Genomic DNA, 21201 nt, shown 5'->3' with positions numbered 1-21201 from the left:
CGTACCCCGAGTTGGGTCTGCGCAAATCCTTAGATGGACACGATCTTTCAAAACTCGCAGTCACGTTAAGATAGAACTTCCCGCGCCTTCGGGGCAAGGAGAGACGCAAGCTCGCAGGTCGTCTCTGAGCGCTGCTGGAGGCACATGCGGTGCCGCCTGCCCGTGTTACCCATTTTGTAAGGATCGTGTACTCTGCTCTCTTTCTGGCTTCTGTCTTTTAAACAGCAACTATATGTTAACTCAAAGCCTTCACTGACATCTGGTTGCTTTCCCGAATTAGTTAAATTTAATTTAGGAATGAGCAAGGTGCATAAATAGTTCAATTACCTTTTCAGCATAGCTGACTCCATATTTAATTTTGAGTTCCATCTGCTATCCTGTTGACCTAATTCATCTAATTTTGTAATGTTAGCTTTGTTCCCTAGACTTGAGTAACACTCTGCTTTTTAGGTTTGTATTAGCTGGGTGTTGCAAGGTTTCGGTAGAGGGAGTGGGACAGGGACTGAAGGGTGGGAAGAGGTGTGGGGCTCCCCCGGCTTGGGAACAGCTGATTCCTGCCAGCTCCACAGTGGAGACACTGCCGGCCACAGCTAAGCCTTTCAGCAGCGCTAGTGGTGCCTCTGTGAAAGCATAGCTAAGAAAGGGCAGGAAATGCTGTGTGAAGAGAGAAGGTGTAAACAGAAACGGTAAGAAAAACCAGGGAACACCAAGGTCAGAGAGAGAGGAGGTGGTGCTCTCCATGGCAAGAGCACTGCAGACCCTGGAAGACCCGTACCAGGGCAAATGGATAGACCCAAAGGAACTGTGGCAAGCCCACACCAGAGCAGGTTTTCATGAAGGACTGCAGCCCATGGAAAAGCCGTGCCTGTGCAGAGTAAACGTGTGAGAAGGAGGGAGCAGTGAGCAGAAACTGTTACATACTGACTGTATGCTCCCTCAATTCCCCCTGTGCTGGTCAGGAAGAAGAGTGTGGAACGAGGTTGAGCCTGGGGAAATGGAGGAGAAAAGGTGTTGTTTTAACGTGCATCATCTTGTTTCCCACTACTCAAATTAGCTATTACACTTTTATTTTAATTGGCAAGAAATTAGCCTCCCAGTCAAGTTTGTTTTGTCAGCAACAGTAATTTGTAAACAGTATTCCTGCTTTCATGTTAACCCATGAGCTTTCTCATTCCAGTTCTTCCTATACTTGTCTTACAAGGGAGAGGGCTGTGAGCAGATGGGTGAACATTTGGCTGTTAGCCAAAACTGACCCACCACGAGGTTGCCAAGTATGTTAAGAGAACACTTCTAGTGTAGTAGCTGAAAGTGTTTTCTGTGGTAAAAAAAGTTATTTACTTTCAGACTAGAAACTAAGGAAAAGTCCATCAAGAGATTCTCAGATCCGATAAGCAGAAAAATGACACTTCATGCAAAAAGAGATGTGATTATGAGATTGTGACTGATTTCAGAAAGTTTTGATTTCAGTCGTAAACGGTAACTACACACATATAGTAAAGGATTAATTAAATCCACTAATCTGCATCATACAGTACATAATACATGCCATTTTTTTTCTAAACCTGTATCACTAAAATCAGTGAAAATCCTGTCACCAGTCTGACAGATACAGAGGATGATTGCCAGATTAGAATTTATGTGCCTATCTCTGAAAATGCTACCTATCCAGAATGATGTTATATTCTGTAATAAAAGAATCATAAAATACAAAGCAAAGGGATAGAGGAACTGTACAGAGGCTAAATAAGAATCAAAAAAACAGTCATTCTCAGAGTGGGTTATAAAGTCAGTCCTTTATACATTCTCTGACAATCCAGTTTGTATTTGTCAGTCTTAATTTTTTGCAAATTGCATTGCCATTTGGCAAAGAAAAATTTCTCTATAAAGCTAATATTTTTTTTTTTAAGAATTACTTATTTAAGCTTTTTTAACAGAATCCCAATCCTGAATTTGTGTTTTCAGTTACCTAGCAATCAAGGTAATTTATTTTGGTTTTACTTCATCTCTGTTTGACATTTTCATCCAGATAATATTAGTTAGTACTTTTAACTCATGGTGCATCTTTCCATCCTTAGAAGAGGAATAGAAGTGGTTAGGATTTGCATTCAGTAAAAATCCTTAGAAAAGGATGCTCTGCTGTGGTTTGGGTTTTACAAAAGTTTCACTGCAATTTGTCTGAAAGTGATCTTCAACACCTATGGCTGCAGTTTCCACTGACAACACATACTAATGATCAATTATATGTAATTTTGCCTGAACCAAGCTATTTGAAACCTTTAATAATTCTAAATGTATTCCTTATAATTTTAAGCACTCTGATCTCCACATAATTGGTTTAAGAGCCTCATTCTGATCAAGGACTTTACACAAGTTGGTAATTCCATTTATTCAAGCACACAAAAAATGATACTTGATTGAAATGGCATTTTGAAGATACAAAACTAAGAAGTATTCTTTTTTTTCCCTGATAATTTCATTTCTCTTCAAAGATTAGACATGTGTATCTTGAGAAATATTCTTTCCTTTACTTTAAATGTACAGACATTTCTCACAGAAAATATATCTATATTCTTACATCCTTATGTGCCTTACGGTAGCAGCTTTAAGATGTGACAAGGAATCAGTTAGTGAAACAGTGATAAGAGAATAATACTAATGGTAACAGGTACATAATTTTAAACTTAGAGTTTAGAAACTGCCTCATAGCTCTTTTCATCACCGTCCAGTCAGGAAGCACTGCTGTTATTAATAAAAATGTCTTTCTTCTTGATTTTAAAATATTATCTTTTTTTTTTTTAGTTTTTAGTAATATAAAAATTTCAAATATTAGGACTTAATAATTTAGAATCATAAATATTCACGTTGCTTTGCCTCTGACTAGCTGATGGATCCTACAGGGAGGTAGCAAGGAAGATGGTGTAGCTGGTAATATACTTGTAGGTTACAAGTATATTACAGGTTACAGGCAATATGGATGTTGCACAAGGAAAAGGATGGAGAGATGAAAAAAGAGGCAGTATGCATTTAAATATGTATTTTGTGTACACATCTGTATGTTATATGAAAAGGTGTTGGAATTATGTAAAATAAGCACCAAGAGGTATATTGAAAGAAAAGTTTGTATGTATAGGTTAATGACGAAACAGAAGAAACATGCTGAGAAATTACTAGGAAATAGAAAGAAATTTATTCCCTGAACGTTGTGTCTGCAAAAGTGCTTTACTCACCTCCTGCAAATGAAGAATGTGTTCACTTAAGGCATTAAAGCGTGGAGTTAAGTTCATTCAAATATAACACAGTCCTTGCAGTTAAAATAGTTTTAAAAATTTATGTTGAAGGGAATCCCATAGGAACATCTAGATATCCCACTGTCCACAAGCAAAACCAGATATACCTTGTCACTGCTGGCACTTGTCGATCTAAATCTATTTTTAGACCACAGAGTCACCATTGATGGGGTCTGCCAGTGGCAGAAATTCCACACTAATCTATGTCAGCGAGTTTAGCTTGTCTAACTTCAGAAGAGGTTTCCAATACTTGAAAAAAGCTAATCTTGCTGCAATTTAAGCTTATATTTTATGGTGAATCCTATTCACCAAAAGCATGAAGAACAAATTACTATCTTTCTCCGTTCAGCAGTTTTTTCCATATTGGAAACTATTGTAATCCCACTCTATATTTCCTCCCTGTGATTTGTTCATTACCATATTACCTTGGTCTTTTAATCTTATACCATGGTTTTGAGATCTCTTATTATCCCATTGAATCTTTCAAATCTGGCTACATGGTTTTTTGTTGTCAATGTCTAGAACACTAGAATACCACTGAACAGAGCAGAAGAATTACTTCATCAACACAAAGGATTTTGGCTTGACAGGAACTGCATCTTTTTGGTACCTTCCAGATACTTAGACATTGTGTGCTGAATTCCCTGTCACTATGTTTTCTAGAAATTGAGAGTAGAACAAAACGAGTTTCATTTTCTGATCCTTTTTCAACACAATTTTTGAAGGTCCCTTTTTAAAAGAGACCTTTTCATTTGCTTTTTTTTTTTTTACAGTCATCTGGTAGCCACTTGTTCTGTACAGTTTCTCAAAAGCAATGGCTAACAATTCTGAGATTGTTTCAGACAATTCTGTGAATATTCAGGGGCAGAGTTCATAAGATGATTACAACAATCAAATTTTTACAAAATTTACAAAATAGAGTCATTACAGACAAAGTCTTATCTAAGCACTTTCTTTTTTCTTGTTATTGCTGTGATAACTGAGCTAACCACCTATATGCCATTAATGATTGGTACATAGGTTTTAAAAGTATTGCTTCTTCCATTTATTTTCTTAGTACATTCTTCCTCCACGGTGGGACAATTCCTTTTCTTTTACCTTCTTTACACTAATACATACTATGTTTTGTTAGCTGCATCTTAGCTTCCCCTTGACTTTTGCTACTTGTGTCTTGAACTGCTTTGAAGTATTCATCTCTCACTCTTCTTTGACTTTCATCTTCTACCTCAGGCCACTGCAGACCTCAAGTTTTAGTATATTTGGTTTTCTCCGACTTTCCCTATTCTTCTGCTGTTGCTGCAATTTAATCCTTAATATTTTTCCTGTAGGGTAAATGCTCCAAAGTGCCCATATTTCTCATTCTTCATGAATATGATTAGATTGCTAAACACCTGTGGGTCTCTGCTAACACAAGTAATGTCAAAAAGCCAGAAACCACAAAGATCCAGAAAGCACGGGAGCTGAGATGGTCAGCATTAAGCGCTCATCCATCTGTTCTTATTGACAGCCTTCAGAATAAGGCATTGATGTATGGACCTGTCTAGCATCAGGGACCTGTCTAACATCTCAAGACAGGTCAAAGCAAAGTCCTCCTCACAAGCTTACAACTGAAACAGAAAACATCTCAATGGTGCGACATCTCTGCCTGACATCTCATCTACTCTTTCTGACATTCTATGTAGCCCCAAAACTCACAGCAGATGCAACAGGAGTTCACATAGATAAATCCTGGAACTCAGGCCTTCAAAAATAGGAGAATTTCATGGGGTTTCTTCATCCAAAGATGTTAAACACAGAAGGATCTGTCTTTTTATACAATACAAACTGCAGAAATTTAATTTCCCCAACCAACCTCAGCAACTCATACTTGACCAAGCCTATTCAAGAAAAATACATTGTTTAGATAAGAAATCTTAATTTTTCACTTTGACTACTGAATGTTTTAAGTTGTCATTGTCAAAGTTAAGTCTATGTCTCTAGGAAAGCAAGCAAGGAAATTTTGTCTTTCCTGATGTTCAAAAATTAAAAACTCTTTTCGTGTCCAGTGAACAATTTTTAACTGAACATTAAAATTTAGAACACAATAAGCAGTGTCTTGATGTCAAGGAGAATCTTCTATGTCTACATGGCAGTTCTTTTAGAGGAAGCTTATTCATTATAAAATGAAAAGTCTTCTCATTTGCCTGTTCTCAGTAGTTCCATAAAAAATCTGAATCTTTTCCTGTATGGGAGTTTTATCTGGCACACAGCACAGCTTCCAGAGAAAGTTGAACATCTCCCTATGCCCTAGTCCCAGACACACCTTTCAAAGCAAACATTTTATGCAGTAGATTTTCTGTGAACAAAACAGTCATAACACTGTAAGATAGATGGACCACTTGAAACAATGCCTGTTAAGACCTTCATATGTTACTCATAATCTCCTTGAAAAAACACCTTCCTAATTTAAGCATCTCTAGCTATTTGATATGTGCCTTATACAGAAGTACTCATCTTCGAGAGCTGTGGCTGGAATTTCAGACTTGGCTTTATTTAAGCACCAAAAAATGTTGGGCATCTAGCTGATTTTGTGTGTTGGACGGTGACCTGTTTTAACCATCTCACACCATAAAATCTCAATAGAAGCAATTCAGAAGTTGGGTAGGTTGTGAGCTTTGAATTCTCTAAATTTCTTCCTTATGAATAATATAGGAACAATCTTGAGTTCAGGTTCCCTTATCAGCAGAGTGGAGTCAAATATCACTATATGCCTCTGATTCTGTTGTTACTTATCATTCTAGATATGCTTTGGAAATTAAGAATTTTGGCTTTAATGAACTATGTCATTAGTACTGTATATATTACAAGCTATATGATGGTTTTGTTCAGATCTGTGATTTTGTTCCTTCTGGTCCCAAGGGGAGAAAAAATGTTTACTTCATAATTTTCTATAATTAGATATCCTAGAAGTTTGAGGAGTAGGTCAGCAGTTTTCTAATTCATAACCCCTATAGTTTATGTTTTCTGAAGTATGTGACTAAAGGTCTTCCACATATGTTTTTCATTCTCAGGCAAAAATGAGAAATAAGAATAAGCAAAGAGAATGAGGTACTTCTGCTATTTTTACCCATTGAAAGTTTCCTGTTTGCTCAAATATACGGGTCAGAAATACAGACATACAATTTGAGTTATGCTCAGACAAAGGTAGTGTGGGTGATAGTATGATGTGAAAAGTATATTTGGTTTGGATGACCTTATTTCATTATGGATTTTCAGGCCTGAAATAAGATATAAGAATAATTTTGCAAATCTACTTGTTGAACTTATTTCTAGTGCAGACAAAACTAAAAGTTGAAGTATGTAATAAAACAGTGATATTTTCATTCTTTCAAATAAGAATGAAAACGACATGAAAAAAATGCATATTACTTGTCAGTAGAATTTTGGGGTTTTTTTCATTTTGTCTCTGGAACATTTTGTCTCCTGTTTTTCCTGACTTTTAAGAAAAGTCTCTGCAACATCCAGTTTGAAAAAACATTAATTATTCTAATCATTGTGGATGATTAAACAGGTAGGGGTCCCTTTTTGATTCTTCATTTACCACTTTTTTCTTCCTTTCTGAGAGTTCTGCACAGCTGGAGATTTTCAGCCCCATTGTAGCCTCCTCATCTTAGTAAAGTTCTTTTGGCATGCTAATTAATCTCCTTCCTAATATTTACTCTCCCTGACCACAAGCCATTGTCTGCTCTTACATCTTATTTTGAAGACAGGGTTCTTGAAATTCTTGAATGTCTCTCTTAACAATAGCTCTAGCCTATACATAATGTAGCAAGTAAGAAAATTATTTAATGACAAATTTCTAACCTTGAGACATTTTTCATGGTATTTTAACATTTTACATGGCTCTGCTTTTCTTTCTTTTTTTTTTTTTTTGTGCAAAACTGCATTTAGTTTTTTTCTGTTTTATCAAAACACTTATCAAAATTGCAAGGTTTACTCAAATACTTAAACAAATCTTTAATCCAATTTATAAAATACGGAAACATTCTCCTTTATGTTAGTTCATATTTCAGGCTTTTTTTGTATCTCATTTATTGAGAAATGAATGCTTTCCTGTAAAATGTTTTATGCATGACATCCAAAGCACTGGATACAATATAACTTATTTGGTTATTCTATATTGGACACTGCTATCCTATCAAGCTTTATCTTCTGAATAGAGCACAGATTATGACACACTTCTAATGTATTCATTGAGATTGTGACTGTTACAGAGGATTTTATATTAATTCTAATAATGTGTAAAAATGTTCATAATAAGTTGTCATTTATAAAGACAGCTGTCTTTTATAAAAATGTTTTCCATGAGAAATAGAAACTAGGCATGTGTTTTTGGAGATCAAAGATAGGTAGCTACAAATTTGGTGTAATCTCATGTTTCTGAAAGATGGAAGTCTTTCCACCTTAAAAAGGAACTAAAGTCTTCATGAAAGCAAAAGCTAAGCTGATCAAAATAGAACCATCTTGCCCCTTTCTTCTGTCAGCAGCTGGACAAAGGCTTTCCCACACAAGTATCCTGTATTTTGTAGTGATGACGGGTTTACTTGCAATACTTTGTTGACTAGCTTTAGGCTGATTAATTAACCTATATAACTAGTTAGCGACAGTACTGTTATTTTTAGAGTTTCGTTGAACCCACTATGCATCATCCACCTGAAATAAGTCTTTACTATAGAATCATAGAATTTTTTAGTTTAGAGAAGACATTCAAGATCAAGTCCAACCATTAACTGAGCACTGCCAATCCCACCCCAAACCATGGCCCTAAGTGCCACATCTACACATCTTTTAAATAACTTCAGGGATGGTGACTCAACCACTTTCCTGGGCAGCCTTTTCCAGTGCTTCATAATGATTTGTTGGAAACTGTAGAAGTTTTTCCTAATATCCAATCTAAACCTCTCCTGATGCAGCTTGAGGCTGTTTGCTCTTGTACTTCTGCTTGTAATTTGGGAGAAGAGACTGACCCCCATCTCGTCTCACACCCTTCTTTCAGGTAGTTGTAGAGAATGATAAGGTCTGCCCTGATCCTCCTTTTCTCCAGGTTAAACAACCCCAACTCCCTCAGCTGCTCCTCATAGGACTTGTGCTCCAGACCTTTCACCAGCTTCATTGCCCTTCTCTGGACATGCTTCAGCACCTCATTGTCTTTCCTGTTGTAAGGGGCCCAAAATAACACAGGATTGGAGGTGAGGCCTCACCAGTGCCAAGTACAGAGGGATGATCACTGCCCTGGTCCCGCTGATACAATCCAGGATGCCACTGGCCTTCTTGGCCACCTGGGCACACTGCCAGCTCAAGTTCAGACAGCTGTCAACCAACACTCAAAGGTCATTTTCCGCTGAGCCGCTTTCCAGCTGCTCTTCCCCAAACCAGTAGTACTGGTGTTATTGTAACCCAGGTGCAGAACCCCTCACTTGGCCTTGTTGAGCCTCAAAACTGGCCTCAGCTCATTGATCCAGCCTATCCAGATCCCTCTGTAGAGCCTTCCAACCCCCCAGCAGATCCACACTCCCACCCAACTTGATGTAAATCTGGGGGACTGCGCATATTCAAAAGAATTTTGCTATGAGGGTCAAGCTTTGCTTACTTATCATGTTACATTTTGAAGCAAAGTGTAAGCATTAAAGGAATTTGTATGTACAACAGAAGAGGAATCTTGGTCACTTCCACAGTTGAATCACAAACCACATCTATTCTTTTGCTCTGTTTCTATCCTTGTGTAAGACATTTCAGAATTACATGAGTTTACTTTACTGGCTTATTTATCTTCTTCGAAACCCCATTTTCTGTTGAAGCCAGGTCCATTTCTAATCAAATACATAATTTGACAAGAGTATACCTTTGTGCCCATTATATTAATTTGTTTTGGGCCTGTAGGCATTATTACACATGTTGTATGTCTTACTTTGTTACCGATTCATTTAAAAGGGAGAGGAGGCTACACAATTATGTACAATTTCTTTACAAATAACATTAAAATGAAGTCTAGGTCTCTGAAATTCTTTTTTTTTTTTTATGAATGTGCTGTAATCATATAAACTTTCCTTAGATTTTACAGTAAATTAAATGCATCATATATATTGAAAAAAATAAGGTAGAATTTTTAGGATATAGCTCAGAAAAGGCTCTGCACATTTCTATCCAATTTTTAAATATGAAAATATGGAATTTACTGCAGGAAACAAGAAACTTTCAATGACATATTTCTTACAGGCCCCATTTACAGAAATTTTATTTATTAAAACTACTATTATCTGTCTCATCTTTCTGTCACTTCCTGTCTTTCAAAATCACTTCCTCCTAATTAATTTCCTTTTCTGTGATTTTTCAGAATACAAATTCCTAGTTTCTCTTTTACTTATGCCTTTTCATCTCTTTTTCTTCTCTCCCTTGTTCTCTCACTTTCTTCAGTTAACTGCTTTGGCTGTATTTTATCTTAATAATCACATATGTGGTCTATTTCAGAAGTGGAAAATTGAGTGTGGAACAACACCACCACCACAACAAACAACACTGTGCTGTAGAGTACAGTTGCCCTTCCAGATTACAGGGACTGATGAAGCTATTGGGAGCTTGGTACAAATTTATAAACTATTGCAGTGTCCAGCCAGATCTCTCTGTACTGAACTGGACATTTTGAATTGGCAGCAGTGTTTCACAATTGGCAACTTGTATTAATCAAGACATCGAGGAGCTAAATATTTTTCTATTTATAGGAAAACACTATATTTCATAAATATGTGATCATTCTTGCAACTATTTTAATTTTTTCATCACCTTCAGTACATCAACAATCAGACAAAAAAGTTCCAAAGCAAGCAAACAAACAAAAAAAAACCACAAACAAACCCAAACCCATAGAAAATACAAGAAAGGAACTCCAGTTCTATGGTACTCAAATTCACAAATAATCCAGTTAAACAGTTAAAATGTTAGTGCAAAATAATTTCTTCCTGTGGGATGCTAATTCTGCTTATACAGTCGGCATTTTCACATGGCAAAATTTATCACTTTATTCAACCAAATTGAAAGATTTCATTTTGTCAAAATTTAGCTTACCTACTGAAAAGTAGTTTATGAAAAGAAACTACTACTACTGAAAAGTAGTTTCCATCATAATTAATTGTCTACAATTTGTAGTTTCTATATTTCAAAGGCTCAGTTCCTCAGAGTCCTAATCTCTGTGGTCCAGGTGTACGTCTAAACCTCAGAGGAGACCATGATGAGTTGTAGAAAATCGTTTTGTCACAGAGCCTGGTCAAAGACATGGAAATTTCTAACCATCTGTCTTCTTAGGTAGACCATAGGAAAGAATATGAACGTGAAGTGTTTAGACAATAAAGAACTAATTCAGAGATACCAGTAGATGCAATCTGACATTCAATTTAAATTAGCGTTTCAATTCAAGGCAATTAAAACACTGAAATTAAAAGAAAACGTCCTTTTTAAAGTTAGGATTCTACAGATATTTTTAGGACATTGACTTTTCATCTCAACTTGACATGAAAGAAAATATGAAAGGAATAAAATATTTTACATATTGTGAGTAGTCTGGGAAGCAGTTTATAATAAGTCTATTGGAAGCTTGCATGCCCTTTACATAAAGATGATTTTCCATTAGGATGATCTGTTTCAAAGGGCATAGGATACCACAGGGAGAATCACGATAATTCCAATCTCAAATCTAAATCCCTCTGAGATGGCAGTTTTTCCACATTCATAGCAAACATTTTCTTCCTGACATTGACCCACACTATGCCAAATAGCTGTGCATACAGAGGAAAGTGGGGAGAAGACATTGCTCAGCCTCCTCCACACACCTTGACAAGTATAGGCCTTTAAAAGTCTGTAATTTATCCAGCTAGGTTTGACTAGATTAGTCGGGTCACAGGTTTAACATTTCTACTGAAATTTTCTGGTCTTGAATGGGGATCCCATGTTTTTCTACAGTGTATTTTGTTATTCTGTAGTGCCTCTACAAACAGCAGCAAAGATGTTAGCATAAGGTTGATGGTAACCTACTGAGCTACACTCTAGATTCAGCAGCACCCTCAGTTCCTCCAGAGACTCCTACAGAGCTCATCAGAAATGCAGAAATTTATTGACACAGCTGATGAAACTTTCTTCTTCCCTTTCTCTCACTTTGCATGTAGTTAGGCTGTATACTAGACCATAAGCTGACCTTCAATTAATAGCTCTTCAAAGTGTAATTGTTTAGATATTTTATTAGATTAAAATACTATGTGCCCACTAGTTTCCCAGTTCGTTTGAGTAAAATAATGGTATGTTAATATACAACATACTACTTCACATTTTTAAAAAAGTTTGTGATTTTTTTATATATCTATGTCATTATAATAAATTATGATTTATCCTTTTATTATATTAACATATATCACACCCGTCTTAACTCTACCTACCCATGAGAGTAGAACAGCAGGTAATTCTGATCTCTCACTACCATGTGTTTTGGGTTTTTTTTTGTTTAGTGTGGCTTTTTTTTTTCCTCCTCTGCTTCACATCATCAAGGTAAACACCAAGGATCTCAGATTTCCTTTTATTGTCAAACATTGCAAAAGAGACATAATTTCCCTGTATCACAGATTAAAATCAATAACCTAGAGTGCACCTTCCATGCTCCAGGATGCATTTGAAGGATGCTGCTTGTGTTTCAGAGAAACCTCTTATAACCAGCATAGTCTCTCCAAATACCAAATATAACTCATCACTGAAATATAAGAGAGAAAGAAGGCTAGAGCTTTCAGGATTTTTTACTATTTTGTACGAATTCAATTCTGGACTCTATATAGGAATTTAGTTTTCACGTTTGACTCTCCCTTGAGAGTCAAGAGGGAGAGTCAAGAACATAGAAGCTGCTATTTACCAGCATCTTTGAGAATCCAAATCCCAAACTATCAACATTACATTCATTACATTCATTATGTTCATACAGACATTACATTCATTAAAGGATACAAATTCACATAAATTTTAAAAAATCAATGTCTGAGTTTTTCCAAAACACTACATAGTATCCAGCCTCATTTTTATCAGAACTCTAACAAAGAATCACCAGTTCCTAATAACAGAGTCTCTCTGAGAGATTCACAGTTACAGAACAGGAACAATTTTAGCCATATGATAGAAAACCTCCTTTTAATCAAGACAGAGGAATGTCCACATTCTTCATCACTTTGTAACTTTTTATATTGGTGACCACATATCAGAGCCATAACACTGGGCTGACTTAATCATTTCTTTTTGAGAGAGACTCACAATAAACAATTACATTTTCACCTAAAGTACCCCTGGAAGAGGGAGGGAATGATGCACCAAGAGAAGCTTGAAAACCAGTGATGAGTGAATGACATGGAGCTTTCTGATATTTGACATCAACTTGTAACTATCTCAGTAGTATGAAAATTAGCTCCAAGATTTTTTGATAGACCATAGTTCTCAGACCAAAACAGAAGCTATGGTGATAGGTAATATTTTGACAGACATGGAACAGACATTTTTAGACAGTATCATAGAACTTGTGCATATAAAACCTTCCTCTTGATACCTTCTCTCAGAAATTGTTCTGAAAGTGAAGCATAGAATTAGAACAACGGAAGCAAATTATATTTTTCACATAGCACATTAAATGAATAGACTGTATTGATTGATATATAGCAAGTCACATTATGTATGCCAGAAGTCTGTACTAATCATTAGACTTAAAATTATGTCTGAATCTGATTATTCCTGATGCCAGGCCATGTACACAGATAATATAAAAAAAAATGCAGTTATAAAGCATGCAATTAATGCTTTTCTTTTAATAATAAACTTGGTATTTAAAACATAATAGTCCTTTCTATAACTTGTTCAACATGATTTCCAATTATGAAAAAGCATATGTACATATTAATTAAAATGCCTCTTGTTCTAATCCTGTATTATATTTTGGAGCAATGTTTTTTAGAAGGTTACAGTAAAATGAAACTGAAAGCTAAATGCTGAAATCTATGAGGCTTGTTTTATAGTACAAGTCATGTTATATAGTGCCACTACTCTCCTTTTTTTTGTATTTTTTATTTTTTGAATGGCAGATATTTCCCTTCTTTTTAATTTCTCATTTTCTATTCAGATATACTCACTTGCAAACTGCTTTATGCAGCTGGAAATGAAGTTGTTTTGTACTACATACAGTGCCAATGCACTCACAGGGAATTAAAAACACATTTGGGTTAAAGGTCAGAAGAATAATAACAGTTAATTTACATACTCTGAACATTTGGAAAGCTTTTATCTTTTGTTCCTTTAAGTCAAAGAGTATTAAATTATAAATTTCTTTGAAAGTATATGGATAATAAATAGGGAAGTATTAATTAATGTTAAGTTAATGATTACAAACTGACAATGAAAATTAAGAACATGATAGTCTTATGAGACTTTATGAGTTCCAAGCAGGAATAAGATATTCAATAATAATCTTCATTAACTGACTCAAATTAAGGAGAATAAAACATCCCAGTTTCTCAAGACACAGTCGTTTCTAAACTAATTTTAACATTCAATTTAGTCAAAGATTCACAAATTCAAGGAACGTGACAAAAGGTTAGTTATCAAAATATTCTTACCTTTTAAAATTTACTTTTAGAAACATAGGAAACTCTTTAAATAGACCATGTGCATGTTAACATCTCACCAAGAAAACTCTTTTATAGGAATGTACAGTTTGTGCCTTTTCCTAATGTGCTTAGGAGAGGAGCACCCCCTAGTGATGACTGGGAATCACATTTACTTTATTGAACATCAGTTAAGATGGCTTTTAGAGATGAGTTATTACAATTCTTCTACTTGCACATCGTCCTAGCAATACTTTTTTTTCATTCCTTATTTTAAAAATAAAATATTTTATTTCCCTTATTAATTATTTATTTAGATAAATTGGACGTTATTTGACAATGGATGTGTTTCTGTTTGTCCCTTACACTGTACCTATTAACACCTGTAAAATTCCTTGATCCTGGAAACTTTACTTGCAGATACTAGAACTTATGCATTTACAGTTATCCTAAGTTTTCCTAGCACCCCAATGTGATCGCATATGCCTTTCAGGACTGCTGTTCTTTGAGAAGCTAATGCAAGAACATCAGTAAGAGCCATGCACCCTTAAGATTCTTACAGTGAGTAACATTTAATGTCAATAGGAGTCAGTTGTGTAGATCTGTCTTCAGAATCAATTGTGTTTCCCCTCAGCATGTCATTTTCCTGCTACAGCACAGCAGCAAGCAAAGTAGGGCTGTCACAGAGCATGATGCCAGGTGCAAGTTCCATAGTCTTCCTTGCAAATCTGTGCTTCCTTAGAAGACAATAGAAGCTGGAATTAAAGTAGTGTGACATGAGTAGCTTGTCTTCCTTTTAAGGTGCTTGAAAAACATCTGCAATTGTTCTGTGGATACCAAGGAAATATAACAATTTTTCGAAGTGTAGGCCTGTCACAAATTAATAGATCTATGTACCTGTGTGCAGTAAACCAGATTATTTGGCAAGAGGAAGGCCGCCTCTTGTTAATTGAGAAAATATGTGGGTCATATAATCAAGTGCTACTATTAATGTTGGCAATTTCATGCAAAATGACTGAACATTTTTTACTACTATTTCCTACAGATAATATTTGTGGAAAAGATTTAAGCAAAACAAATTCATTGTTAATCGTAAGTCCACTTTCAGGAATACAAAAGAAAAATTTATATTCAGGTCATAATTTTGACATAGCAAAGCAAGCACGATCAACAGAAATGCTTCCTGGAGAAAATAGCCAAGCCCAGAGATGTAGTGAGAAGTGCAACAGGATAGTATGTCATTTTCAGGCAGCAAACACAAATGCTGCAAAAATACCCACAAAACCTTCACATCTGTGGAAATGTTTACACTTGAGCTGCCTCAGAAATATATTTCAAAGCAGCAAAGCCATTCAGCCAAACTTGCTAGCTCTGCCACTTAGAAAACAGTGTTGAGTTCAGATAAAATATAAGGTTAAGCAGAAATCTCACACTCAAATTTTTTAAAATACAAAATTTAAGTAAGAGTACTTTCTGTAATCTTTGACTGCTATTGTTAATGTGCTCAGGTATGTTCATATGTTTTAACTTGTGTCTAATGACATACTGCATCAGAATGCTAATTTAAAATGGGCTTTGTAAATCATTTACTGTGTACTTGAGCTGGCTTTAGTGAACAATTACACTGATTACCGATTTTTGACTCTGTTAGAGCTGCATCACAATATATGTTGGATGCCTGGCACTCTAAGGCATTCTTTTCAGTCTCCCTCAGCCAAGGACACTAAATGAAAGCCTTCTGTCTAGCTGTTGAAGAAGTAGCTTGCTTTCAACTTTCTGTTTTCCACTTTATATTTATTCTTTCCATTTAACTTTTTTTTTTTTAATAACAGTGTCATGTTTCAGAATTGGGGAACAACAGATATAGATCATAGAAACAGTACTACTATCAGCCAGATCTCCCAGTGATTCACTTGTACTCACAAAAATACTTTGTACACACAAACAGCATTAGGGAATGGCATGTTGAGGTTATCCATCAACAGGGTTCTGGTATCGTGGGATATGTTAGCTCTTGTTTTCTACATTGTTTCGAAACAGCTTTCTGTAAGATTCAATGTCTCCATCTGCATAACTATCATCCCTGCTGTAAACTACTTATGCACTGACATGTATCAGTACAGATTTGCATGTTTCCTTTATACTTTCAAAGAAGCTCTCCTCCCCATTTGAAAGATTTGCACATACACAGTTAATTATATTGTATCGGTACCATAATACAGCCAAACTGTTTTTTTGAAATTTAGAAGCATCAGTTCACAGGGTGCAGAACTAGTTGCCAAGTGTCTGATAGAACCTGAAACAGTTGTGTGTTTTCATTATTTTCAAGTTTCTCATCTTCAAGCTAACACATAGTGGTTTAGTGACTGAAATGCTGTAGGAACCATGCATGTTGATTCTAAAATGGAGATGGGAACACTTTTAGCTGCACAGAATCTACCTTTGAGAGAAGAGTGAGGGCAAAGAGCAGCTGTGGGAGACCATGTGGTTGTGGGGAAAGACCTAGATGATATGGAGTATGATCATAACAAGAAAGGAACTATGGCTTCTTGGATTAGAGTGCCCTGAGTTCTTCAGGTGAAGTGTTTCTACCCCACAATGAGCTAGGTGAAGGTATGGGAGGCATAGAAATTTGCTTAACAGAAATCAAATATAATGTTTAGATTAGCACATGCTGTTGTTACCTGTTTACTGGCAGAATTCCTTAGTATAGGTGTGACTGTAAAAGAAGAATTTTTAGAACCTTGGGGATCTTTCCATATTCCTGTTTGTCTTTCCTTGGCTGAAGCGCATAAGTTTTGACAGAATTAATAGCAAATTTATATGTACTATGTTCTGTTGTACTGCATACGTGTTTTGTTTTGGTTTTTTTTTTTAAACTATGTAGACTTTTATCACAAAAGCAGTTAGTATAACATAGATTTTGCTTAAAGGTGAAATGGCAGTCTAAAGCACTTGCTATTCTTTCTCCTTGCATTAGCACTTTACTCTGTCCTCTGGGCTGCTGGAAGAGTAGGTGACTTTTAAAAGTGTATCTTAATGACAGAAAGAATCTACCTGTCCATCAGCTTCCTTACACTGAAGTCATACCTCTTCCAACTATTCAGTGACTTTATTATCAGGACACACTACTCCCAAGTGCCATTGGACACTAGTATGGGCCCAAAAGAGGCAACATCCTTCCTCCGCCACCCCATTCTTTGACTGAAGAGCATACTTCACAGAGCCCCCAAGATTATAATAAGACATCTAAAAAGTTTGAATAGTCCTCACAGAACAGCTTTTTCTTCAAAGCAATCACAAAATGCAAAACATTCTACAAGTCTGCAATTTATTTTTGCTGCACAAAGTATTCTAAATTTTGCCTTTGGACATGTATATAACATTTTCAAGAAGCTCCATTAAATTGTTTAAAAAATAGACTCTGATCCTAAAAACACAATATTATTTTTAAGGTACATATTTTTAACCCTACATGTTTTTCTTTCTTGCCAGTAAAACACATCAAACAAGCCAAACCCAAGAGTTCAAATTGGCAGTGCTAAATTTAGCTTCTGCATATTCTTGATGCAGTCTTAAGCACTTAAATAACAAGCCCCATCCTCCCAGAACACAGTACAGCTGCTGGAAACAGTCCATAGCAGACTCAGCTTACCTTGTTGAAAGCCACTTGTAATGCAATCAGATTGAGTGGACCTGGGTTTTTTCCACTGAGGCACAGCAAAATGTTGGCCTCTTGTTGAACTTCTGTCCTCAGCTATTGGTCTCAAGCAACTTCTGGAGAGTGGAAAAAGTACATCAGCCCTACTAAGCTGCTTTTTGCCTCCCAGATAAGCTGTGCTATACATACTTCTCTCTGTTCCCCTAATCCCTTCAGAGTCCCACCTAATGCAGTCTTCATTGATTTAGCTTTATGAACACTCATTGCAAACGAACAACGACAAAACTGTGAAGGGCGTAATCATTTGTGAGCAGTAAGACCTTCTCTCAGACAGCTTTCTTGAAGCAAAAGTAGGTGAATTTAAGACTTTTGAAGAAATATTAAACTATGTTTGTGCCAAAGTACCAGATCATCAAAACTTTCCATTAATCAAGACTTATGGTTTAACTGAGGGTTCCAGATGTGACCTAGCAGAACTAAAAAGCTGTAAATCTTCAGAAGTACTCATCCACCACAAGATTGTTTAGCCTTCTTTCCATTACCCTCTCTGTAAGATCATTTTCAGAACCCAAAGACTTGGCCTTCAGTAGTTTCTTCCTCCCCACTGTCAACTAAGGTGTGACATACCAAGATTGTAAAAAGAGGAAAGAAGATACCTTGCAAACTTAGGAAGGTTACACTATTTTATTTTTAATGATTACTCATAATTTCATCTTTTGTCATTCTCTCTCTATTCTTTGCTATTGGTTCGATTACTTTTTCCTTCCTCTGAAAAACTCTGATTTTAAGATGAAAGAATTCCAATTCTACCATCCAATTAAGAAGGAGTGGTCTTTCCTTTCATAGACAGTGCCATGCATATAATTTCTTGAGATAACAGAGTCATTTGTAAGGCAAGGACTTCATAAGTTGTCTTCTTTAAAAGACACAGAAGAAGGGAAGTCTGAAAGCTGTCAGCAGAAATAAGACATTTTATTCTTTCTTTTATTCCATGTAACTGGAAAAATTTTACTCAGTCAAATGGTGAGAGAAATTTAAATAGCATTACACTCTACAATGACTGTGATTTAAATTTAATGACAATGTTCATTATCGGTATTTTTCTGTACAGCATTTGGAAATGGCTTAAAGCTAATATAAATGTGGTTAACTGGTTCTATTTCCTAGTTCAGTCAAATTTCCTCCTTCATTGTCAGTATTGCATATTTCAAAACATGTTGTGACATCTATATTAACAATGTAAACTTGTCCCATAGTCAGAGTACAGACTTAGATGTTTCAAATTTGTAACTCACTGTGAAGTCAATAATGTACATACAAAATATGCATATTATTAAAGAGAGGCTCAGGTTTTCCAGATAGCAGTGCTACTAAAACCCATGCTGCGTGTTTTCCCTGTCAAAATAGACCTTAAACGAATCCAATTGTTTTGACTGTAAAATCAGTGGGATCTCACAATATACAAATTAATATTTTTCATATTTTTCATAACATCATAATGTCTCTTACTATGTTTTAATCTAGTATTTGCATCTCTGTTTCAGAGAGAAGTTTATCACATCAGGTAGAGCTAAAAAAAGAAGTTTAACTTAGAGTTGAGAACTATGTAAATGTGTTCTTATTCACAAACTGGTAAACATAATATGTGATAAAAGCTGGAAAATGTAATTATATGGTTTTGCCGTTCATCCAACCTGGTATGATTAACGAACACTTCATGAACACTGCTATGTCACTTATACTCTTTGGGATTTTTTTGTTGTTCTGCTTCTAGTGGGTTGTTTATGTGAATAGTTACTTTTAGAAATATAGCAGCTGGAAAACTCAAGAGTTCATCTCCACGGTAACAACCACCTTTTTGCTGGAAATATCAGTTAGTTTGAAAAGATATTTTTTCTCTTTGTGGCAATTTTCCACATATATGTAATTAAGATGGAGATATGAAAGCAGGTAATATTTTATTAAAATGTAGGGCGATATTAAAGTGCTGTGGAACTAATATACTATGATATTTTGAAAGACAATTGGTAAGCAAGAGTAGCAGTAATTTAAATCTAAATCCTATTACTAAAGCTATTTAATTTCTGACTGAATAAGATAATTTTTACTAAAGGATGTTTTCAATTCAATATTATTTGTGATTTTTTCTTCTAAAAAGATTAGTTCATTACATTATTTAATATTGGAAAAATGAACCAAATATTTCTCCAATTTGTGGAGATATATTGATGGAAAATTCATGTACAAACTATCAGAATAATGTATTTTATTTGCACTTTTATTTAGTTTCTTTAGAATCTAGGTTTTAAGATTAAAAATCCCTTATAAAATACTTATAAAGACTATATTAATCTCCAAATGTGTATTAACTCTGGTACAAGGCCCCTACTTTTAGTAGAACATTCTATTTTCTTTTATGCCATATTTTCTTATGAACCATAGTGTTTCACTTCCTTCTCTGTCCTTTTATTTGAAGTTTTACACAGGCAGGAGCTGGCAATGGGCAACACAGTGTCCGTTCCTTGACACACAGACCAAGTGAAGCTAAGTTATGAATTTCATTTCTCTATCCACTGTATACACATCTTCTCTCCTTTTTAAGTTATGACTTTTCATTGTGACTTTAGCAGGCACCATTTGTAAACTGATTAACTGCCCATTAGTGGATGTTGATCCAAGGCACGTGATCTATTCAGCTGATTCTTTAAATTATATTCAATACTTTAATTATTTAAGTCTTGCAGTTTTTCAGTAATTGTACAATGGTTTAGAGTTGCCAAAAATCTCCTGCACTTCATACACTTTGTAAATCCTATAATTTTTATAAGTACACTCTTAAAAGCAAAATTTAATTTTCAATGTCTTTTGGACTATGGTCTGGTAAAAGCATTTTAATGTAAAAAAAAATAAATTTTCCCTTAAAAATTGTAGAAAAATATTAGTCCCTAAATGACAGTCTTTTCCACTGACTTCAATTGTCTCTGGCTATGCCCTTGCATTCCTATAAAAGATATTTCTAAAACTAATAGACTCAGTTCCAAAATGAAATATATATTTAGCCTTAAATTCACCTGTACTTTTTCATAAGATATATATGTTATTAAACAGCATGTATTCATATACTCCATATGTATACATAACAAAAGGGACTTATGAAAGCTTGTGAAAGCCAGAATATGATTTATTCTAGGATCCTGTATAAACTCAAAAGAGATGATGAAGGACCAAGGCAGGACATAATTCAGAGTCAAAACTTATTTCAGTCATTAAAATGACAGAAGCCCAATTAGAATGACAAAAAACCCAGCCACCAGCATAAGATCATCTGAATGGACTCCAAGCAGTCACAAGAACTACTAAGAGAAAGCGAGTACTTTGTCAGTCTTACCGTATGATTTTTAGCAGCAGTGAATCTATAAAATAATACTGCTAGAGAATCACAAAGTAAGCAGAAAATGCATTATTCAGAATCCAAAACAAAATAAACAGAATTTTAATCAATATTTTTATCTCTGCAATACAGTCCTTGAAAAAGTTTATTGCGTGTTGAGTATTTGAAATACCTAATAAAATGTTCAGAATGTGCAGAACACCAAAG

At 35.2% G+C, this 21201-nt stretch overlaps 1 long non-coding RNA gene across 1 annotated transcript; it reads left to right on the top strand.

The window, feature by feature from the left end:
- Positions 1-13: 13 nt before the first annotated feature.
- Positions 14-20184, top strand: LOC127472283 (uncharacterized). The gene is made up of 3 exons (XR_007904950.1): positions 14-176; positions 14436-14503; positions 20080-20184. It is a non-coding gene; the product is annotated as an uncharacterized LOC127472283 (long non-coding RNA).
- The last annotated feature ends 1017 nt before the right edge of the window (positions 20185-21201 follow it).

This window comes from Manacus candei, unplaced genomic scaffold, assembly GCF_025592945.1.
Source record: "Manacus candei isolate 608988 ecotype Guabito, Panama unplaced genomic scaffold, ASM2559294v1 h1tg000028l, whole genome shotgun sequence".
NCBI classification, from domain to species: Eukaryota; Metazoa; Chordata; class Aves; order Passeriformes; family Pipridae; genus Manacus; species Manacus candei.
This window is presented reverse-complemented; position numbering and strand designations above follow the sequence as displayed.